The sequence below is a fragment of the Hyperolius riggenbachi genome, chromosome 9 (assembly GCF_040937935.1).
Source record: "Hyperolius riggenbachi isolate aHypRig1 chromosome 9, aHypRig1.pri, whole genome shotgun sequence".
Classification (NCBI taxonomy): domain Eukaryota; kingdom Metazoa; phylum Chordata; class Amphibia; order Anura; family Hyperoliidae; genus Hyperolius; species Hyperolius riggenbachi.
In genome coordinates, this window is record NC_090654.1 from 55,911,782 (window position 1) to 55,936,417 (window position 24,636).

The following is a 24,636-nucleotide window of genomic DNA, read 5'->3' on the forward strand; positions in this document are numbered from 1 at the left end:
CAAAATGAAAAATAATTCACAGGACCAATCAGGATAAAAACGCAAAACGCAAAACGCTAGGCACCCGCTGGGGAAAAAAATACAATGTTGCAAAACACGACCAAAAACGCGCATGAATCCGCTTGCAAACCGCTCAGACAAAACGCTAGCGGTTGCGTTTTGCGTTTGCGGTTTTCAGTGGATTCCAGGCCTAATAGAGTCTACCTTACCATGGTGGGCCGGCTTACAATCCTATTTGCCAAAATGTGATTTACTTTTAGCCAACTGGATTAGCCAAAGGACTCTGTTAAAAAAAGAATATAATAAACTATCTTAGATGGAGATTAGTTAATTAGGGCCCTTATTTATTAAGAACGTTTCGATTTAAAAATTGTATCGTTCTCATTTTGCCAATAGCAACAGCACGGCGATGAACATGTAAATTGCATTGCCGGGTTTTTGCTAGTGCAATTGGTATTTTCCAGAATTACAATTGTTGGCCTGCATCTTTTTTTGTTTTGTTTGCGTTTCTATGCTTTGTATCTTTTTGGTGAGGATTGGTATGGCTATGGGGAGGAGGAGGCCATTATTAGAATTTGGGGGTATATTTAAATCATTTTAAATACGCCCCTGAGTTCTACTCTGCAGGTTCCAACAATTTGTAATCACCAATCAAGTTCTCTTAAGGGCCAGCTCCTCTTGGGGTGCTTTGGTGGGTAGTGTTTCTGCTCTTTGCTGATAGATGGTATTCAGCAAAGCACTGCGGTAAATCCTTGCAGTGCCTGTGATGTGCGTAAATCGCAAAAGTGCACTGCGTGCAACATTTTGCTGGCAGTTAGAACACCATTCTCATTCTCTGGAATGAGACCGAAAAACACAATCACTGAAACATGGAGCCACAGTTGCTTAGTAGAAATGCAATCACACTCCGTAGGCGATTGTGATTTGCCTTTTGCGATCCCAGTGTTGAACCGGCCTAAGGGGGACCAGCTGGATCCCAATTATTTATCAGGTGGTCGTTGTGTTCCCCGACTTTGCACTTGAGGGTGTAAGAGTGGTACCCTTTAAGTCCACCTATCCCCCTCTTCCCTCTCCAAAACACTATACTCTATTCCTCTCTCACTCCCATCACCTAACCCGCCCTAAGGGCTGGAACCCACAGGAGCGCTTTTGGCAGCGTTTTGGCAGCACTGCGATACGCTAGCAGTTTGCCAAAACGCTGGGCTAATGTTAATGGATGGGGCAACTTCCACAGGAGCGTTTGCGTTTCCCAGAAACGCAAACACAGGACCTGCAGCATTTTGGGAGCGTTAGCGCTTCAATGTAAAGTATTGAAACGCTAGCAGAAACGCTCAGCAAAACCTAAACTGAGCGGTTTTGCTAGCGTTTTGCGGTTCAGCACACTGTAACAAAATGAAAAATAATTCACAGGACCAATCAGGATAAAAACGCAAAACGCAAAACGCTAGGCACCCGCTGGGGAAAAAAATACAATGTTGCGAAACACGACCAAAAACGCGCATGAATCCGCTTGCAAACCGCTCAGACAAAACGCTAGCGGTTGCGTTTTGCGTTTGCGGTTTTCAGTGGGTTCCAGGCCTAATAGAGTCTACCTTACCATGGTGGGCCGGCTTACAATCCTATTTGCCAAAATGTGATTTACTTTTAGCCAACTGGATTAGCCAAAGGACTCTGTTAAGAAAAGAATATAATAAACTATCTTAGATGGAGATTAGCTAATTAGGGCCCTTTTTTATTAAGAACGTTTCGATTTAAAAATTGTATCGTTCTCATTTTGCCAATAGCAACAGCACGGCGATGAACATGTAAATTGCATTGCCGGGTTCTTGCTAGTGCAATTGGTATTTTCCAGAATTACAATTGTTGGCCTGCATCTTTTTTTGTTTTGTTTGCGTTTCTATGCTTTGTATCTTTTTGGTGAGGATTGGTATGGCTATGGGTAGGAGGAGGCCATTATTAGAATTTGGGGGTATATTTAAATCATTTTAAATACGCCCCTGAAATCTACTCTGCAGGTTCCAACAATTTGTAATCACCAATCAAGTTCTCTTAAGGGCCAGCTCCTCTTGGGGTGCTTTGGTGGGTAGTGTTTCTGCTCTTTGCTGATAGATGGTATTCAGCAAAGCACTGCGGTAAATCCTTGCAGTGCCTGTGATGTGCGTAAATCGCAAAAGTGCACTGCGTGCAACATTTTGCTGGCAGTTAGAACACCATTCTCATTCTGTGGAATGAGACCGAAAAACGCAATCACTGCAACATGGAGCCACAGTTGCTTAGTAGAAATGCAATCACACTCCGTAGGCGATTGTGATTTGCCTTTTGCGATCCCAGTGTTGAACCCGGCCTAAGGGGGACCAGCTGGATCCCAATTATTTATCAGGTGGTCGTTGTGTTCCCCGACTTTGCACTTGAGGGTGTAAGGGTGGTACCCTTTAAGTCCACATATCTCCCCATCTTCCCTCTCCAAAACACTATACTCTATTCCTCTCTCACTCCCATCACCTAACCCGCCCTAATAGAGTCTACCTTACCATGGTGGGCCGGCTTACAATCCTATTTGCCAAAATGTGATTTACTTTTAGCCAACTGGATTAGCCAAAGGACTCTGTTAAAAAAAGAATATAATAAACTATCTTAGATGGAGATTAACTAATTAGGGCCCTTTTTTATTAAGAACGTTTCGATTTAAAAATTGTATCGTTCTCATTTTGCCAATAGCAACAACACGGCGATGAACATGTAAATTGCATTGCCGGGTTTTTGCTAGTGCAATTGGTATTTTCCAGAATTACAATTGTTGGTCTGCATCTTTTTTTGTTTTTTTTTTGCGTTTCTATGCTTTATAACTTTTTGGTGAGGATGGGTATGGCTATGGGGAGGAGGAGGCCATTATTAGAATTTGGGGGTGTATTTAAATCATTTTAAATACACCCCTGAGTTCTACTCTGCAGGTTGCAACAATTTGTAATCACCAATCAAGTTCTCTTAAGGGCCAGTTCACTCTTGGGGTGCTTTGGTGGGTAGTGTTTCTGCTCTTTGCTGATAGCCGGTATTCAGCAAAGCACTGCGGTAAATCCTTGCAGTGCCTGTGATGTGCGTAAATCGCAAAAGTGCACTGCGTGCAACATTTTGCTGGCAGTTAGAACACCATTCTCATTCTCTGGAATGAGACCGAAAAACGCAATCACTGAAACATGGAGCCACAGTTGCTTAGTAGAAATGCAATCACACTCCGTAGGCGATTGTGATTTGCCTTTTGCGATCCCAGTGTTGAACCGGCCTAAGGGGGACCAGCTGGATCCCAATTATTTATCAGGTGGTCGTTGTGTTCCCCGACTTTGCACTTGAGGGTGTAAGAGTGGTACCCTTTAAGTCCACCTATCCCCCTCTTCCCTCTCCAAAACACTATACTCTATTCCTCTCTCACTCCCATCACCTAACCCGCCCTAAGGGCTGGAACCCACAGGAGCGCTTTTGGCAGCGTTTTGGCAGCACTGCGATACGCTAGCAGTTTGCCAAAACGCTGGGCTAATGTTAATGGATGGGGCAACTTCCACAGGAGCGTTTGCGTTTCCCAGAAACGCAAACACAGGACCTGCAGCATTTTGGGAGCGTTAGCGCTTCAATGTAAAGTATTGAAACGCTAGCAGAAACGCTCAGCAAAACCTAAACTGAGCGGTTTTGCTAGTGTTTTGCGGTTCAGCACACTGTAACAAAATGAAAAATAATTCACAGGACCAATCAGGATAAAAACGCAAAACGCAAAACGCTAGGCACCCGCTGGGGAAAAAAATACAATGTTGCAAAACACGACCAAAAACGCGCATGAATCCGCTTGCAAACCGCTCAGACAAAACGCTAGCGGTTGCGTTTTGCGTTTGCGGTTTTCAGTGGATTCCAGGCCTAATAGAGTCTACCTTACCATGGTGGGCCGGCTTACAATCCTATTTGCCAAAATGTGATTTACTTTTAGCCAACTGGATTAGCCAAAGGACTCTGTTAAAAAAAGAATATAATAAACTATCTTAGATGGAGATTAGTTAATTAGGGCCCTTATTTATTAAGAACGTTTCGATTTAAAAATTGTATCGTTCTCATTTTGCCAATAGCAACAGCACGGCGATGAACATGTAAATTGCATTGCCGGGTTTTTGCTAGTGCAATTGGTATTTTCCAGAATTACAATTGTTGGCCTGCATCTTTTTTTGTTTTGTTTGCGTTTCTATGCTTTGTATCTTTTTGGTGAGGATTGGTATGGCTATGGGGAGGAGGAGGCCATTATTAGAATTTGGGGGTATATTTAAATCATTTTAAATACGCCCCTGAGTTCTACTCTGCAGGTTCCAACAATTTGTAATCACCAATCAAGTTCTCTTAAGGGCCAGCTCCTCTTGGGGTGCTTTGGTGGGTAGTGTTTCTGCTCTTTGCTGATAGATGGTATTCAGCAAAGCACTGCGGTAAATCCTTGCAGTGCCTGTGATGTGCGTAAATCGCAAAAGTGCACTGCGTGCAACATTTTGCTGGCAGTTAGAACACCATTCTCATTCTCTGGAATGAGACCGAAAAACACAATCACTGAAACATGGAGCCACAGTTGTTTAGTAGAAATGCAATCACACTCCGTAGGCGATTGTGATTTGCCTTTTGCGATCCCAGTGTTGAACCGGCCTAAGGGGGACCAGCTGGATCCCAATTATTTATCAGGTGGTCGTTGTGTTCCCCGACTTTGCACTTGAGGGTGTAAGAGTGGTACCCTTTAAGTCCACCTATCCCCCTCTTCCCTCTCCAAAACACTATACTCTATTCCTCTCTCACTCCCATCACCTAACCCGCCCTAAGGGCTGGAACCCACAGGAGCGCTTTTGGCAGCGTTTTGGCAGCACTGCGATACGCTAGCAGTTTGCCAAAACGCTGGGCTAATGTTAATGGATGGGGCAACTTCCACAGGAGCGTTTGCGTTTCCCAGAAACGCAAACACAGGACCTGCAGCATTTTGGGAGCGTTAGCGCTTCAATGTAAAGTATTGAAACGCTAGCAGAAACGCTCAGCAAAACCTAAACTGAGCGGTTTTGCTAGCGTTTTGCGGTTCAGCACACTGTAACAAAATGAAAAATAATTCACAGGACCAATCAGGATAAAAACGCAAAACGCAAAACGCTAGGCACCCGCTGGGGAAAAAAATACAATGTTGCGAAACACGACCAAAAACGCGCATGAATCCGCTTGCAAACCGCTCAGACAAAACGCTAGCGGTTGCGTTTTGCGTTTGCGGTTTTCAGTGGGTTCCAGGCCTAATAGAGTCTACCTTACCATGGTGGGCCGGCTTACAATCCTATTTGCCAAAATGTGATTTACTTTTAGCCAACTGGATTAGCCAAAGGACTCTGTTAAGAAAAGAATATAATAAACTATCTTAGATGGAGATTAGCTAATTAGGGCCCTTTTTTATTAAGAACGTTTCGATTTAAAAATTGTATCGTTCTCATTTTGCCAATACCAACAGCACGGCGATGAACATGTAAATTGCATTGCCGGGTTTTTGCTAGTGCAATTGGTATTTTCCAGAATTACAATTGTTGGCCTGCATCTTTTTTTGTTTTGTTTGCGTTTCTATGCTTTGTATCTTTTTGGTGAGGATTGGTATGGCTATGGGTAGGAGGAGGCCATTATTAGAATTTGGGGGTATATTTAAATCATTTTAAATACGCCCCTGAAATCTACTCTGCAGGTTCCAACAATTTGTAATCACCAATCAAGTTCTCTTAAGGGCCAGCTCCTCTTGGGGTGCTTTGGTGGGTAGTGTTTCTGCTCTTTGCTGATAGATGGTATTCAGCAAAGCACTGCGGTAAATCCTTGCAGTGCCTGTGATGTGCGTAAATCGCAAAAGTGCACTGCGTGCAACATTTTGCTGGCAGTTAGAACACCATTCTCATTCTGTGGAATGAGACCGAAAAACGCAATCACTGCAACATGGAGCCACAGTTGCTTAGTAGAAATGCAATCACACTCCGTAGGCGATTGTGATTTGCCTTTTGCGATCCCAGTGTTGAACCCGGCCTAAGGGGGACCAGCTGGATCCCAATTATTTATCAGGTGGTCGTTGTGTTCCCCGACTTTGCACTTGAGGGTGTAAGGGTGGTACCCTTTAAGTCCACATATCTCCCCATCTTCCCTCTCCAAAACACTATACTCTATTCCTCTCTCACTCCCATCACCTAACCCGCCCTAATAGAGTCTACCTTACCATGGTGGGCCGGCTTACAATCCTATTTGCCAAAATGTGATTTACTTTTAGCCAACTGGATTAGCCAAAGGACTCTGTTAAAAAAAGAATATAATAAACTATCTTAGATGGAGATTAACTAATTAGGGCCCTTTTTTATTAAGAACGTTTCGATTTAAAAATTGTATCGTTCTCATTTTGCCAATAGCAACAACACGGCGATGAACATGTAAATTGCATTGCCGGGTTTTTGCTAGTGCAATTGGTATTTTCCAGAATTACAATTGTTGGTCTGCATCTTTTTTTGTTTTTTTTTGCGTTTCTATGCTTTATAACTTTTTGGTGAGGATGGGTATGGCTATGGGGAGGAGGAGGCCATTATTAGAATTTGGGGGTGTATTTAAATCATTTTAAATACACCCCTGAGTTCTACTCTGCAGGTTGCAACAATTTGTAATCACCAATCAAGTTCTCTTAAGGGCCAGTTCACTCTTAGGGTGCTTTGGTGGGTAGTGTTTCTGCTCTTTGCTGATAGCCTGTATTCAGCAAAGCACTGCGGTAAATCCTTGCAGTGCCTGTGATGTGCGTGAATCGCAAAAGTGCACTGCGTGCAACATTTTGCTGGCAGTTAGAACACCATTCTCATTCTCTGGAATGAGACCGAAAAACGCAATCACTGCAACATGGAGCCACAGTTGCTTAGTAGAAATGCAATCACACTCCGTAGGCGATTGTGATTTGCCTTTTGCGATCCCAGTGTTGAACCCGGCCTAAGGGAGACCAGCTGGATCCCAATTATTTATCAGGTGGTCGTTGTGTTCCCCGACTTTGCACTTGAGGGTGTAAGAGTGGTACCCTTTAAGTCCACCTATCCCCCTCTTCCCTCTCCAAAACACTATACTCTATTCCTCTCTCACTCCCATCACCTAACCCGCCCTAATAGAGTCTACCTTACCATGGTGGGCCGGCTTACAATCCTATTTGCCAAAATATGATTTACTTTTAGCCAACTGGATTAGCCAAAGGACTCTGTTAAAAAAAGAATATAATAAACTATCTTAGATGGAGATTAACTAATTAGGGCCCTTTTTTATTAAGAACGTTTCGATTTAAAAATTGTATCGTTCCCATTTTGCCAATAGCAACAGCACGGCGATGAACATGTAAATTGCATTGCTGGGTTTTTGCTAGTGCAATTGGTATTTTCCAGAATTACAATTGTTGGCCTGCATCTTTTTTTGTTTTGTTTGCGTTTCTATGCTTTGTCCCTTTTTGGTGAGGATTGGTATGGCTATGGGGAGGAGGAGGCCATTATTAGAATTTGGGGGTGTATTTAAATCATTTTAAATACACCCCTGAGTTCTACTCTGCAGGTTGCAACAATTTGTAATCACCAATCAAGTTCTCTTAAGGGCCAGTTCACTCTTGGGGTGCTTTGGTGGGTAGTGTTTCTGCTCTTTGCTGATAGCCGGTATTCAGCAAAGCACTGCGGTAAATCCTTGCAGTGCCTGTGATGTGCGTATATCGCAAAAGTGCACTGCGTGCAACATTTTGCTGGCAGTTAGAGCGCCATTCTCATTCTCTGGAATGAGACCGAAAAACGCAATCACTGCAACATGGAGCCACAATTGCTTAGTAGAAATGCAATCACACTCCATAGGCGATTGCGATTTGCCTTTTGCGATCCCAGTGTTGAACCGGCCTAAGGGGGACCAGCTGGATCCCAATTATTTATCAGGTGGTCGTTGTGTTCCCCGACTTTGCACTTGAGGGTGTAAGAATGGTACGCCTTAAGACCACCTATCCTATCTTCCCTCTCCAAAACGCCATCCCCTATTCCTCACTCACTCCCATCCCCTAACCCGCCCTAATAGAGTCTACCTTACCATGGTGGGCCGGCTTACAATCCTATTGGCCAAAATGTGATTTAGTTTTAGCCAACTGGATTAGCCAAAGGACTCTGTTAAAAAAAGAATATAATAAACGATCTTAGATGGAGATTAACTAATTAGGGCCCTTTTTTATTAAGCACGTTTCGATTTAAAAATTGTACCGTTCCCATGTTGCCCTTAGCAACAGCACGGCGATGAACATGTAAATTGCATTGCTGGGTTTTTGCTAGTGCAATTGGTAGTTCCCAGAATTACAATTGTTGGCCTGCATCTTTCTTTTGTTTTGTTTGCGTTTCTATGCTTTGTACCTGTTTGGTGAGGATTGGTATGGCTATGGGGACGAGGAGGCCATTATTAGAATTTGGGGGTATATTTAAATCATTTTAAATATGCCCCTGAGTTCTACTCTGCAGGTTGCAACAATTTGTAATCACCAATAAAGTTCTCTTAAGGGCCAGTTCACTCTTGGGGTGCTTTAATAAGTAGTTTTTCTGCTCATTGCTGATAGCCGGTATTCAGCAAAGCACTGCGGTAAATCCTTGCAGTGCCTGTGATGTGCTTAAATCGCAAAAGTGCACTGCGTGCAACATTTTGCTGGCAGTTAGAACACCATTCTCATTCTCTGGAATGTGACTGAAAAACTCAATCACTGCAACATGGAGCCACAGTTGCTTAGTAGAAATGCAATCATACTCCGTAGGCGATTGTGATTTGCCTTTGTGTTGAACCCGGCCTAAGGGGGACCAGCTGGATCCCAATTAATTATCAGGTGGTCGTTGTGTTCCCCGACTTTGCACTTGAGGGTGTAAGAGTGGTACCCTTTAAGTCCACCTATCTCCCCATCTTCCCTCTCCAAAACACTATACTCTATTCCTCTCTCACTCCCATCACCTAACCCGCCCTAATAGAGTCTACCTTACCATGGTGGGCCGGCTTACAATCCTATTTGCCAAAATGTGATTTACTTTTAGCCAACTGGATTAGCCAAAGGACTCTGTTAAAAAAAGAATATAATAAACTATCTTAGATGGAGATTAACTAATTAGCGCCCTTTTTTATTAAGCACGTTTCGATTTAAAAATTGTATCGTTCCCATTTTGCCAATAGCAACAGCACGGCGATGAACATGTAAATTGCATTGCCGGGTTTTTGCTAGTGCAATTGGTATTTTCCAGAATTACAATTGTTGGCCTGCATCTTTTTTTGTTTTGTTTGCGTTTCTATGCTTTGTACCTTTTTGGTGAGGATTGGTATGGCTATGGGGAGGAGGAGGCCATTATTAGAACTTGGGGGTATATTTAAATCATTTTAAATATGCCCCTGAGTTCTACTCTGCAGGTTGCAACAATTTGTAATCACCAATCAAGTTCTCTTAAGGGCCAGTTCACTCTTAGGGTGCTTTGGTGGGTAGTGTTTCTGCTCTTTGCTGATAGCCGGCATTCAGCAAAGCACTGCGGTAAATCCTTGCAGTGCCTGTGATGTGCGTAAATCGCAAAAGTGCACTGCGTGCAACATTTTGCTGGCAGTTAGAACACCATTCTCATTCTCTGGAATGAGACCGAAAAACGCAATCACTGCAACATGGAGCCACAGTTGCTTAGTAGAAATGCAATCACACTCCGTAGGCGATTGTGATTTGCCTTTTGCGATCCCAGTGTTGAAGCGGCCTAAGGGGGACCAGCTGGATCCCAATTATTTATCAGGTGGTCGTTGTGTTCCCCGACTTTGCACTTGAGGGTGTAAGAGTGGTACCCTTTAAGACCACCTATCCCCCTCTTCCCTCTCCAAAACGCTATACTCTATTCCTCTCTCACTCCCATCACCTAACCCGCCCTAATAGAGTCTACCTTACCATGGTGGGCCGGCTTACAATCCTATTTGCCAAAATGTGATTTAGTTTTAGCCAACTGGATTAGCCAAAGGACTCTGTTAAAAAAAGAAGATAATAAACTCTCTTAGATGGAGATTAACTAATTAGCGCCCTTTTTTATTAAGCACGTTTCAATTTAAAAATTGTATCGTTCCCATTTTTCCAATAGCAACAGCACGGCGATGAACATGTAAATTGCATTGCCGGGTTTTTGCTAGTGCAATTGGTATTTTCCAGAATTACAATTGTTGGCCTGCATTTTTTTTGTTTTGTTTGCGTTTCTATGCTTTGTACCTTTTTGGTGAGGATTGGTATGGCTATGGGGAGGAGGAGGCCATTATTATAATTTGGGGGTATATTTAAATCATTTTAAATATGCCCCTGAGTTCTACTCTGCAGGTTGCAACAATTTGTAATCACCAATCAAGTTCTCTTAAGGGCCAGTTCACTCTTAGGGTGCTTTGGTGGGTAGTGTTTCTGCTCTTTGCTGATAGCCGGTATTCAGCAAAGCACTGCGGTAAATCCTTGCAGTGCCTGTGATGTGCGTATATCGCAAAAGTGCACTGCGTGCAACATTTTGCTGGCAGTTAGAGCGCCATTCTCATTCTCTGGAATGAGACCGAAAAACGCAATCACTGCAACATGGAGCCACAATTGCTTAGTAGAAATGCAATCACACTCCATAGGCGATTGCGATTTGCCTTTTGCGATCCCAGTGTTGAACCGGCCTAAGGGGGACCAGCTGGATCCCAATTATTTATCAGGTGGTCGTTGTGTTCCCCGACTTTGCACTTGAGGGTGTAAGAATGGTACGCCTTAAGACCACCTATCCTATCTTCCCTCTCCAAAACGCCATCCCCTATTCCTCACTCACTCCCATCCCCTAACCCGCCCTAATAGAGTCTACCTTACCATGGTGGGCCGGCTTACAATCCTATTGGCCAAAATGTGATTTAGTTTTAGCCAACTGGATTAGCCAAAGGACTCTGTTAAAAAAAGAATATAATAAACGATCTTAGATGGAGATTAACTAATTAGGGCCCTTTTTTATTAAGCACGTTTCGATTTAAAAATTGTATCGTTCCCATGTTGCCCTTAGCAACAGCACGGCGATGAACATGTAAATTGCATTGCTGGGTTTTTGCTAGTGCAATTGGTAGTTCCCAGAATTACAATTGTTGGCCTGCATCTTTTTTTTGTTTTGTTTGCGTTTCTATGCTTTGTACCTTTTTGGTGAGGATTGGTATGGCTATGGGGAGGAGGAGGCCATTATTAGAATTTGGGGGTATATTTAAATCATTTTAAATATGCCCCTGAGTTCTACTCTGCAGGTTGCAACAATTTGTAATCACCAATAAAGTTCTCTTAAGGGCCAGTTCACACTTGGGGTGCTTTAATAAGTGGTTTTTCTGCTCTTTGCTGATAGTCGGTATTCAGCAAAGCACTGCGGTAAATCCTTGCAGTGCCTGTGATGTGTGTAAATCGCAAAAGTGCACTACGTGCAACATTTTGCTGGCAGTTAGAACACCATTCTCATTCTCTGGAATGAGACCGAAAAACGCAATCACTGCAACATGGAGCCACAATTGCTTAGTAGAAATGCAATCACACTCCGTAGGCGATTGTGATTTGCCTTTTGCGATCCCAGTGTTGAACCCGGCCTAAGGGGGACCAGCTGGATCCCAATTATTTATCAGGTGGTCGTTGTGTTCCCCGACTTTGCACTTGAGGGTGTAAGAGTGGTACCCTTTAAGTCCACCTATCCCTCTCTTCCCTCTCCAAAACACTATACTCTATTCCTCTCTCACTCCCATCACCTAACCAGCCCTAATAAAGTCTACCTTACCATGGTGGGCCGGCTTACAATCCTATTTGCCAAAATGTGATTTACTTTTAGCCAACTGGATTAGCCAAAGGACTCTGTTAAAAAAAGAATATAATAAACTATCTTAGATGGAGATTAACTAATTAGGGCCCTTTTTTATTAAGCACATTCCGATTTAAAAATGGTATCGTTCCCATTTTGCCAATAGCAACAGCACGGCGATGAACATGCACATTGCATTGCCGGGTTTTTGCTAGTGCAATTGGTATTTTCCAGAATTACAATTGTTGGTCTGCATCTTTTTTTGTTTTTTGTTGCGTTTCTATGCTTTATACCTTTTTGGTGAGGATTGGTATGGCTATGGGGAGGAGGACGCCATTATTAGAATTTGGGGGTGTATTTAAATCATTTTACATACACCCCTGAGTTCTACTCTGCAGGTTGCAACAATTTGTAATCACCAATCAAGTTCTCTTAAGGGCCAGTTCACTCTTAGGGTGCTTTGGTGGGTAGTGTTTCTGCTCTTTGCTGATAGCCGGTATTCAGCAAAGCACTGCGGTAAATCCTTGCAGTGCCTGTGATGTGCGTAAATCGCAAAAGTGCACTGCGTGCAACATTTTGCTGGCAGTTAGAACACCATTCTCATTCTCTGGAATGAGACCGAAAAACGCAATCACTGCAACATGGAGCCACAGTTGCTTAGTAGAAATGCAATCATACTCCGTAGGCGATTGTGATTTGCCTTTGTGTTGAACCCGGCCTAAGGGGGACCAGCTGGATCCCAATTAATTATCAGGTGGTCGTTGTGTTCCCCAACTTTGCACTTGAGGGTGTAAGAGTGGTACCCTTTAAGACCACCTATCCCCCTCTTCCCTCTCCAAAACACTATACTCTATTCCTCTCTCACTCCCATCACCTAACCCGCCCTAATAGAGTCTACCTTACCATGGTGGGCCGGCTTACAATCCTATTTGCCAAAATGTGATTTACTTTTAGCCAACTGGATTAGCCAAAGGACTCTGTTAAAAAAAGAATATAATAAACTATCTTAGATGGAGATTAACTAATTAGGGCCCTTTTTTATTAAGCACATTTCGATTTAAAAATTGTATCGTTCCCATTTTGCCAATAGCAACAGCACGGCGATGAACATGCACATTGCATTGCCGGGTTTTTGCTAGTGCAATTGGTATTTTCCAGAATTACAATTGTTGGCCTGCATCTTTTTTTGTTTTGTTTGCGTTTCTATGCTTTGTCCCTTTTTGGTGAGGATTGGTATGGCTATGGGGAGGAGGAGGCCATTATTAGAATTTGGGGGTGTATTTAAATCATTTTAAATACACCCCTGAGTTCTACTCTGCAGGTTGCAACAATTTGTAATCACCAATCAAGTTCTCTTAAGGGCCAGTTCACTCTTGGGGTGCTTTGGTGGGTAGTGTTTCTGCTCTTTGCTGATAGCCGGTATTCAGCAAAGCACTGCGGTAAATCCTTGCAGTGCCTGTGATGTGCGTATATCGCAAAAGTGCACTGCGTGCAACATTTTGCTGGCAGTTAGAGCGCCATTCTCATTCTCTGGAATGAGACCGAAAAACGCAATCACTGCAACATGGAGCCACAATTGCTTAGTAGAAATGCAACCACACTCCATAGGCGATTGCGATTTGCCTTTTGCGAACCCAGTGTTGAACCGGCCTAAGGGGGACCAGCTGGATCCCAATTATTTATCAGGTGGTCGTTGTGTTCCCCGACTTTGCACTTGAGGGTGTAAGAGTGGTACCCTTTAAGACCACCTATCCCCCTCTTCCCTCTCCAAAACGCTATACTCTATTCCTCTCTCACTCCCATCACCTAACCCGCCCTAATAGAGTCTACCTTACAATGCTGGGCCGGCTTACAATCCTATTTGCCAAAATGTGATTTAGTTTTAGCCAACTGGATTAGCCAAAGGACTCTGTTAAAAAAAGAATATAATAAACTCTCTTAGATGGAGATTAACTAATTAGCGCCCTTTTTTATTAAGAACGTTTCGATTTAAAAATTGTATCATTCCCATTTTGCCAATAGCAACAGCACGGCGATGAACATGTAAATTGCATTGCCGGGTTTTTGCTAGTGCAATTGGTATTTTCCAGAATTACAATTGTTGGCCTGCATCTTTTTTTGTTTTGTTTGCGTTTCTATGCTTTGTCCCTTTTTGGTGAGGATTGGTATGGCTATGGGGAGGAGGAGGCCATTATTAGAATTTGGGGGTGTATTTAAATCATTTTAAATACACCCCTGACTTCTACTCTGCAGGTTGCAACAATTTGTAATCATCAATCAAGTTCTCTTAAGGGCCAGTTCACTCTTGGGGTGCTTTAATAAGTAGTTTTTCTGCTCATTGCTGATAGCCGGTATTCAGCAAAGCACTGCGGTAAATCCTTGCAGTGCCTGTGATGTGTGTAAATCGCAAAAGTGCACTGCGTGCAACATTTTGCTGGCAGTTAGAACACCATTCTCATTCTCTGGAATGAGACCGAAAAACGCAATCACTGCAACATGGAGCCACAATTGCTTAGTAGAAATGCAATCACACTCCGTAGGCGATTGTGATTTGCCTTTTGCGATCCCAGTGTTGAACCCGGCCTAAGGGGGACCAGCTGGATACCAATTATTTATCAGGTGGTCGTGTTCCCCGACTTTGCACTTAAGGGTGTAAGAGTGGTACCCTTTAAGTCCACCTATCCCTCTCTTCCCTCTCCAAAACACTATACTCTATTCCTCTCTCACTCCCATCACCTAACCCGCCCTAATAGAGTCTACCTTACCATGGTGGGCCGGCTTACAATCCTATTTGCCAAAATGTGATTTACTTTTAGCCAACTGGATTAGCCAAAGGACTCTGTTAAAAAAAGAATATAATAACCTATCTTAGATGGAGATTAACTAATTAGGGCCCTTTTTTATTAAGCACATTTCGATTTAAAAATTGTATCGTTCCCATTTTGCCAATAGCAACAGTATGGCGATGAACATGCACATTGCATTGCCGGGTTTTTGCTAGTGCAATTGGTATTTTCCAGAATTACAATTGTTGGCCTGCATCTTTTTTTGTTTTGTTTGCGTTTCTATGCTTTGTCCCTTTTTGGTGAGGATTGGTATGGCTATGGGGAGGAGGAGGCCATTATTAGAATTTGGGGGTGTATTTAAATCATTTTAAATACACCCCTGAGTTCTACTCTGCAGGTTGCAACAATTTGTAATCACCAATAAAGTTCTCTTAAGGGCCAGTTCACTCTTGGGGTGCTTTGGTGGGTAGTGTTTCTGCTCTTTGCTGATAGCCGGTATTCAGCAAAGCACTGCGGTAAATCCTTGCAGTGCCTGTGATGTGCGTATATCGCAAAAGTGCACTGCGTGCAACATTTTGCTGGCAGTTAGAGCGCCATTCTCATTCTCTGGAATGAGACCGAAAAACGCAATCACTGCAACATGGAGCCACAATTGCTTAGTAGAAATGCAATCACACTCCATAGGCGATTGCGATTTGCCTTTTGCGATCCCAGTGTTGAACCGGCCTAAGGGGGACCAGCTGGATCCCAATTATTTATCAGGTGGTTGTTGTGTTCCCCGACTTTGCACTTGAGGGTGTAAGAGTGGTACCCTTTAAGTCCACCTATCTCCCCATCTTCCCTCTCCAAAACACTATACTCTATTCCTTTCTCACTCCCATCACCTAACCCGCCCTAATAGAGTCTACCTTACCATCGTGGGCCGGCTTACAATCCTATTTGCCAAAATGTGATTTACTTTTAGCCAACTGGATTAGCCAAAGGACTCTGTTAAAAAAAGAATATAATAAACTATCTTAGATGGAGATTAACTAATTAGGGCCCTTTTTTATTAAGCACATTTCGATTTAAAAATTGTATCGTTCCCATTTTGCCAATAGCAACAGCACGGCGATGAACATGCACATTGCATTGCCGGGTTTTTGCTAGTGCAATTGGTATTTTCCAGAATTACAATTGTTGGCCTGCATCTTTTTTTGTTTTGTTTGCGTTTCTATGCTTTGTCCCTTTTTGGTGAGGATTGGTATGGCTATGGGGAGGAGGAGGCCATTATTAGAATTTGGGGGTGTATTTAAATCATTTTAAATACACCCCTGAGTTCTACTCTGCAGGTTGCAACAATTTGTAATCACCAATCAAGTTCTCTTAAGGGCCAGTTCACTCTTGGGGTGCTTTGGTGGGTAGTGTTTCTGCTCTTTGCTGATAGCCGGTATTCAGCAAATCACTGCGGTAAATCCTTGCAGTGCCTGTGATGTGCGTATATCGCAAAAGTGCACTGCGTGCAACATTTTGCTGGCAGTTAGAGCGCCATTCTCATTCTCTGGAATGAGACCGAAAAACGCAATCACTGCAACATGGAGCCACAATTGCTTAGTAGAAATGCAATCACACTCCATAGGCGATTGCGATTTGCCTTTTGCGATCCCAGTGTTGAACCGGCCTAAGGGGGACCAGCTGGATCCCAATTATTTATCAGGTGGTCGTTGTGTTCCCCGACTTTGCACTTGAGGGTGTAAGAGTGGTACCCTTTAAGACCACCTATCCCCCTCTTCCCTCTCCAAAACGCTATACTCTATTCCTCTCTCACTCCCATCACCTAACCCGCCCTAATAGAGTCTACCTTACCATGCTGGGCCGGCTTACAATCCTATTTGCCAAAATGTGATTTAGTTTTAGCCAACTGGATTAGCCAAAGGACTCTGTTAAAAAAAGAATATAATAAACTCTCTTAGATGGAGATTAACTAATTAGCGCCCTTTTTTATTAAGAACGTTTCCATTTAAAAATTGTATCATTCCCATTTTGCCAATAGCAACAGCACGGCGATGAACATGTAAATTGCATTGCCGGGTTTTTGCTAGTGCAATTGGTATTTTCCAGAATTACAATTGTTGGCCTGCATCTTTTTTTGTTTTGTTTGCGTTTCTATGCTTTGTCCCTTTTTGGTGAGGATTGGTATGGCTATGGGGAGGAGGAGGCCACTATTAGAATTTGGGGGTGTATTTAAATCATTTTAAATACACCCCTGACTTCTACTCTGCAGGTTGCAACAATTTGTAATCATCAATCAAGTTCTCTTAAGGGCCAGTTCACTCTTGGGGTGCTTTAATAAGTAGTTTTTCTGCTCATTGCTGATAGCCGGTATTCAGCAAAGCACTGCGGTAAATCCTTGCAGTGCCTGTGATGTGTGTAAATCGCAAAAGTGCACTGCGTGCAACATTTTGCTGGCAGTTAGAACACCATTCTCATTCTCTGGAATTAGACCGAAAAACGCAATCACTGCAACATGGAGCCACAATTGCTTAGTAGAAATGCAATCACACTCCGTAGGCGATTGTGATTTGCCTTTTGCGATCCCAGTGTTGAACCCGGCCTAAGGGGGACCAGCTGGATACCAATTATTTATCAGGTGGTCGTTGTGTTCCCCGACTTTGCACTTGAGGGTGTAAGAGTGGTACCCTTTAAGTCCACCTATCCCTCTCTTCCCTCTCCAAAACACTATACTCTATTCCTCTCTCACTCCCATCACCTAACCCGCCCTAATAGAGTCTACCTTACCATGGTGGGCCGGCTTACAATCCTATTTGCCAAAATGTGATTTACTTTTAGCCAACTGGATTAGCCAAAGGACTCTGTTAAAAAAAGAATATAATAAACTATCTTAGATGGAGATTAACTAATTAGGGCCCTTTTTTATTAAGAACGTTTCGATTTAAAAATTGTATCGTTCTCATTTTGCCAATAGCAACAACACGGCGATGAACATGTAAATTGCATTGCTGGGTTTTTGCTAGTGCAATTGGTATTTTCCAGAATTACAATTGTTGGTCTGCATCTTTTTTTGTTTTTTTTTGCGTTTCTATGCTTTATAACTTTTTGGTGAGGATGGGTATGGCTATGGGGAGGAGGAGGCCATTTTTAGAATTTGGGGGTGTATTTAAATCATTTTAAATACACCCCTGAGTTCTACTCTGCAGGTTGCAACAATTTGTAATCACCAATCAAGTTCTCTTAAGGGCCAGTTCACTCTTAGGGTGCTTTGGTGGGTAGTGTTTCTGCTCTTTGCTGATAGCCTGTATTCAGCAAAGCACTGCGGTAAATCCTTGCAGTGCCTGCGATGTGCGTGAATCGCAAAAGTGCACTGCGTGCAACATTTTGCTGGCAGTTAGAACACCATTCTCATTCTCTGGAATGAGACCGAAAAACGCAATCACTGCAACATGGAGCCACAGTTGCTTAGTAGAAATGCAATCACACTCCGTAGGCGATTGTGATTTGCCTTTTGCGATCCCAGTGTTGAACCCGGCCTAAGGGGGACCAGCTGGATCCCAATTATTTATCAGGTGGTCGTTGTGTTCCCCGACTTTGCACTTGAGGGTGTAAGAGTGGTACCCTTTAAGTCCACCTATCCCCCTCTTCCCTCTCCAAAACACTATACTCTATTCCTCTCTCACTCCCATCACCTAACCCGCCCAAATAGAGTCTACCTTACCATGGTGGGCCGGCTTACAATCCTATTTGCCAAAATGTGATTTACTTTTAGCCAACTGGATTAGCCAAAGGACTCTGTTAAAAAAAGAATATAATAAACTATCTTAGATGGAGATTAACTAATTAGGGCCCATTTTTATTAAGAACGTTTCGATTTAAAAATTGTATCGTTCCCATTTTGCCAATAGCAACAGCACGGCGATGAACATGTAAATTGCATTGCTGGGTTTTTGCTAGTGCAATTGGTATTTTCCAGAATTACAATTGTTGGCCTGCATCTTTTTTTGTTTTGTTTGCGTTTCTATGCTTTGTCCCTTTTTGGTGAGGATTGGTATGGCTATGGGGAGGAGGAGGCCATTATTAGAATTTGGGGGTGTATTTAAATCATTTTAAATACACCCCTGAGTTCTACTCTGCAGGTTGCAACAATTTGTAATCACCAATCAAGTTCTCTTAAGGGCCAGTTCACTCTTGGGGTGCTTTGGTGGGTAGTGTTTCTGCTCTTTGCTGATAGCCGGTATTCAGCAAAGCACTGCGGTAAATCCTTGCAGTGCCTGTGATGTGCGTATATCGCAAAAGTGCACTGCGTGCAACATTTTGCTGGCAGTTAGAGCGCCATTCTCATTCTCTGGAATGAGACCGAAAAACGCAATCACTGCAACATGGAGCCACAATTGCTTAGTAGAAATGCAATCACACTCCACAGGCGATTGCGATTTGCCTTTTGCGATCCCAGTGTTGAACCGGCCTAAGGGGGACCAGCTGGATCCCAATTATTTATCAGGTGGTCGTTGTGTTCCCCGACTTTGCACTTGAGGGTGTAAGAGTGGTACCCTTTAAGACCACCTATCCCCCTCTTCCCTCTCCAAAACGCTATACTCTATTCCTCTCTCACTCCCATCACCTAACCTGCCCTAATAGAGTCTACCTTACCATGGTGGGCCGGCTTACAATCCTATTTGCCAAAATGTGATTTAGTTTTAGCCAACTGGATTAGCCAAAGGACTCTGTTAAAAAAAGAATATAATAAACTATCTTAGATGGAGATTAACTAATTAGCGCCCTTTTTATTAAGCACGTTTCGATTTAAAAATTGTATCGTTCCCATTTTGCCAATAGCAACAGCACGGCGATGAACATGTAAATTGCATTGCCGGGTTTTTGCTAGTGCAATTGGTATTTTCCAGAATTACAATTGTTGGCCTGCATCTTTTTTTGTTTTGTTTGCGTTTCTATGCTTTGTACCTTTTTGGTGAGGATTGGTATGGCTATGGGGAGGAGGAGGCCATTATTAGAATTTGGGGGTATATTTAAATCATTTTAAATATGCCCCTGAGTTCTACTCTGCAGGTTGCAACAATTTGTAATCACCAATCAAGTTCTCTTAAGGGCCAGTTCACTCTTAGGGTGCTTTGGTGGGTAGTGTTTCTGCTCTTTGCTGATAGCCGGTATTCAGCAAAGCACTGCAGTAAATCCTTGCAGTGCCTGTGATGTGCGTAAATCGCAAAAGTGCACTGCGTGCAACATTTTGCTGGCAGTTAGAACACCATTCTCATTCTCTGGAATGAGACCGAAAAACGCAATCACTGCAACATGGAGCCACAGTTGCTTAGTAGAAATGCAATCACACTCCGTAGGCGATTGTGATTTGCCTTTTGCGATCCCAGTGTTGAAGCGGCCTAAGGGGGACCAGCTGGATCCCAATTATTTATCAGGTGGTCGTTGTGTTCCCCGACTTTGCACTTGAGGGTGTAAGAGTGGTACCCTTTAAGACCACCTATCCCCCTCTTCCCTCTCCAAAACGCTATACTCTATTCCTCTCTCACTCCCATCACCTAACCCGCCCTAATAGAGTCTACCTTACCATGGTGGGCCGGCTTACAATCCTATTTGCCAAAATGTGATTTAGTTTTAGCCAACTGGATTAGCCAAAGGACTCTGTTAAAAAAAGAAGATAATAAACTCTCTTAGATGGAGATTAACTAATTAGCGCCCTTTTTTATTAAGCAAGTTTCAATTTAAAAATTGTATCGTTCCCATTTTTCCAATAGCAACAGCACGGCGATGAACATGTAAATTGCATTGCCGGGTTTTTGCTAGTGCAATTGGTATTTTCCAGAATTACAATTGTTGGCCTGCATTTTTTTTGTTTTGTTTGCGTTTCTATGCTTTGTACCTTTTTGGTGAGGATTGGTATGGCTATGGGGAGGAGGAGGCCATTATTAGAATTTGGGGGTATATTTAAATCATTTTAAATACGCCCCTGAGTTCTACTCTGCAGGTTGCAACAATTTGTAATCACCAATAAAGTTCTCTTAAGGGCCAGTTCACACTTGGGGTGCTTTAATAAGTGGTTTTTCTGCTCTTTGCTGATAGTCGGTATTCAGCAAAGCACTGCGGTAAATCCTTGCAGTGCCTGTGATGTGTGTAAATCGCAAAAGTGCACTACGTGCAACATTTTGCTGGCAGTTAGAACACCATTCTCATTCTCTGGAATGAGACCGAAAAACGCAATCACTGCAACATGGAGCCACAATTGCTTAGTAGAAATGCAATCACACTCCGTAGGCGATTGTGATTTGCCTTTTGCGATCCCAGTGTTGAACCCGGCCTAAGGGGGACCAGCTGGATCCCAATTATTTATCAGGTGGTCGTTGTGTTCCCCGACTTTGCACTTGAGGGTGTAAGAGTGGTACCTTTTAAGTCCACCTATCACTCTCTTCCCTCTCCAAAACACTATACTCTATTCCTCTCTCACTCCCATCACCTAACCAGCCCTAATAAAGTCTACCTTACCATGGTGGGCCGGCTTACAATCCTATTTGCCAAAATGTGATTTACTTTTAGCCAACTGGATTAGCCAAAGGACTCTGTTAAAAAAAGAATATAATAAACTATCTTAGATGGAGATTAACTAATTAGGGCCCTTTTTTATTAAGCACATTCCGATTTAAAAATTGTATCGTTCCCATTTTGCCAATAGCAACAGCACGGCGATGAACATGCACATTGCATTGCCGGGTTTTTGCTAGTGCAATTGGTATTTTCCAGAATTACAATTGTTGGTCTGCATCTTTTTTTGTTTTTTGTTGCGTTTCTATGCTTTATACCTTTTTGGTGAGGATTGGTATGGCTATGGGGAGGAGGACGCCATTATTAGAATTTGGGGGTGTATTTAAATCATTTTACATACACCCCTGAGTTCTACTCTGCAGGTTGCAACAATTTGTAATCACCAATCAAGTTCTCTTAAGGGCCAGTTCACTCTTAGGGTGCTTTGGTGGGTAGTGTTTCTGCTCTTTGCTGATAGCCGGTATTCAGCAAAGCACTGCGGTAAATCCTTGCAGTGCCTGTGATGTGCGTAAATCGCAAAAGTGCACTGCGTGCAACATTTTGCTGGCAGTTAGAACACCATTCTCATTCTCTGGAATGAGACCGAAAAACGCAATCACTGCAACATGGAGCCACAGTTGCTTAGTAGAAATGCAATCATACTCCGTAGGCGATTGTGATTTGCCTTTGTGTTGAACCCGGCCTAAGGGGGACCAGCTGGATCCCAATTAATTATCAGGTGGTCGTTGTGTTCCCCAACTTTGCACTTGAGGGTGTAAGAGTGGTACCGTTTAAGACCACCTATCCCCCTCTTCCCTCTCCAAAACACTATACTCTATTCCTCTCTCACTCCCATCACCTAACCCGCCCTAATAGAGTCTACCTTACCATGGTGGGCCGGCTTACAATCCTATTGGCCAAAATGTGATTTACTTTTAGCCAACTGGATTAGCCAAAGGACTCTGTTAAAAAAAGAATATAATAAACTATCTTAGATGGAGATTAACTAATTAGGGCCCTTTTTTATTAAGAACGTTTCGATTCAAAAATTGTATCGTTCCCATTTTGCCAATAGCAACAGCACGGCGATGAACATGTAAATTGCATTGCCGGGTTTTTGCTAGTGCAATTGGTATTTTCCAGAATTAAAATTGTTGGCCTGCATCTTTTTTTGTTTTGTTTGCGTTTCTATGCTTTGTCCCTTTTTGGTGAGGATTGGAATGGCTATGGGGAGGAGGAGGCCATTATTAGAATTTGGGGGTGTATTTAAATCATTTTAAATACACCCCCGAGTTCTACTCTGCAGGTTGCAACAATTTGTAATTACCAATCAAGTTCTCTTAAGGGCCAGTTCACACTTGGGGTGCTTTAATAAGTGGTTTTTCTGCTCTTTGCTGATAGTCGGTATTCAGCAAAGCACTGCGGTAAATCCTTGCAGTGCCTGTGATGTGTGTAAATCGCAAAAGTGCACTACGTGCAACATTTTGCTGGCAGTTAGAACACCATTCTCATTCTCTGGAATGAGACCGAAAAACGCAATCACTGCAACATGGAGCCACAATTGCTTAGTAGAAATGCAATCACACTCCGTAGGCGATTGTGATTTGCCTTTTGCGATCCCAGTGTTGAACCCGGCCTAAGGGGGACCAGCTGGATCCCAATTATTTATCAGGTGGTCGTTGTGTTCCCCGACTTTGCACTTGAGGGTGTAAGAGTGGTACCTTTTAAGTCCACCTATCACTCTCTTCCCTCTCCAAAACACTATACTCTATTCCTCTCTCACTCCCATCACCTAACCAGCCCTAATAAAGTCTACCTTACCATGGTGGGCCGGCTTACAATCCTATTTGCCAAAATGTGATTTACTTTTAGCCAACTGGATTAGCCAAAGGACTCTGTTAAAAAAAGAATATAATAAACTATCTTAGATGGAGATTAACTAATTAGGGCCCTTTTTTATTAAGCACATTCCGATTTAAAAATTGTATCGTTCCCATTTTGCCAATAGCAACAGCACGGCGATGAACATGCACATTGCATTGCCGGGTTTTTGCTAGTGCAATTGGTATTTTCCAGAATTACAATTGTTGGTCTGCATCTTTTTTTGTTTTTTGTTGCGTTTCTATGCTTTATACCTTTTTGGTGAGGATTGGTATGGCTATGGGGAGGAGGACGCCATTATTAGAATTTGGGGGTGTATTTAAATCATTTTACATACACCCCTGAGTTCTACTCTGCAGGTTGCAACAATTTGTAATCACCAATCAAGTTCTCTTAAGGGCCAGTTCACTCTTAGGGTGCTTTGGTGGGTAGTGTTTCTGCTCTTTGCTGATAGCCGGTATTCAGCAAAGCACTGCGGTAAATCCTTGCAGTGCCTGTGATGTGCGTAAATCGCAAAAGTGCACTGCGTGCAACATTTTGCTGGCAGTTAGAACACCATTCTCATTCTCTGGAATGAGACCGAAAAACGCAATCACTGCAACATGGAGCCACAGTTGCTTAGTAGAAATGCAATCATACTCCGTAGGCGATTGTGATTTGCCTTTGTGTTGAACCCGGCCTAAGGGGGACCAGCTGGATCCCAATTAATTATCAGGTGGTCGTTGTGTTCCCCAACTTTGCACTTGAGGGTGTAAGAGTGGTACCGTTTAAGACCACCTATCCCCCTCTTCCCTCTCCAAAACACTATACTCTATTCCTCTCTCACTCCCATCACCTAACCCGCCCTAATAGAGTCTACCTTACCATGGTGGGCCGGCTTACAATCCTATTGGCCAAAATGTGATTTACTTTTAGCCAACTGGATTAGCCAAAGGACTCTGTTAAAAAAAGAATATAATAAACTATCTTAGATGGAGATTAACTAATTAGGGCCCTTTTTTATTAAGAACGTTTCGATTCAAAAATTGTATCGTTCCCATTTTGCCAATAGCAACAGCACGGCGATGAACATGTAAATTGCATTGCCGGGTTTTTGCTAGTGCAATTGGTATTTTCCAGAATTAAAATTGTTGGCCTGCATCTTTTTTTGTTTTGTTTGCGTTTCTATGCTTTGTCCCTTTTTGGTGAGGATTGGAATGGCTATGGGGAGGAGGAGGCCATTATTAGAATTTGGGGGTGTATTTAAATCATTTTAAATACACCCCCGAGTTCTACTCTGCAGGTTGCAACAATTTGTAATCACCAATCAAGTTCTCTTAAGGGCCAGTTCACTCTTGGGGTGCTTTAATAAGTAGTTTTTCTGCTCATTGCTGATAGCCGGTATTCAGCAAAGCACTGTGGTAAATCCTTGCAGTGCCTGTGATGTGCTTAAATCGCAAAAGTGCACTGCGTGCAACATTTTGCTGGCAGTTAGAACACCATTCTCATTATCTGGAATGAGACCGAAAAACGCAATCACTGCAACATGGAGCCACAGTTGCTTAGTAGAAATGCAATCATACTCCCTAGGCGAT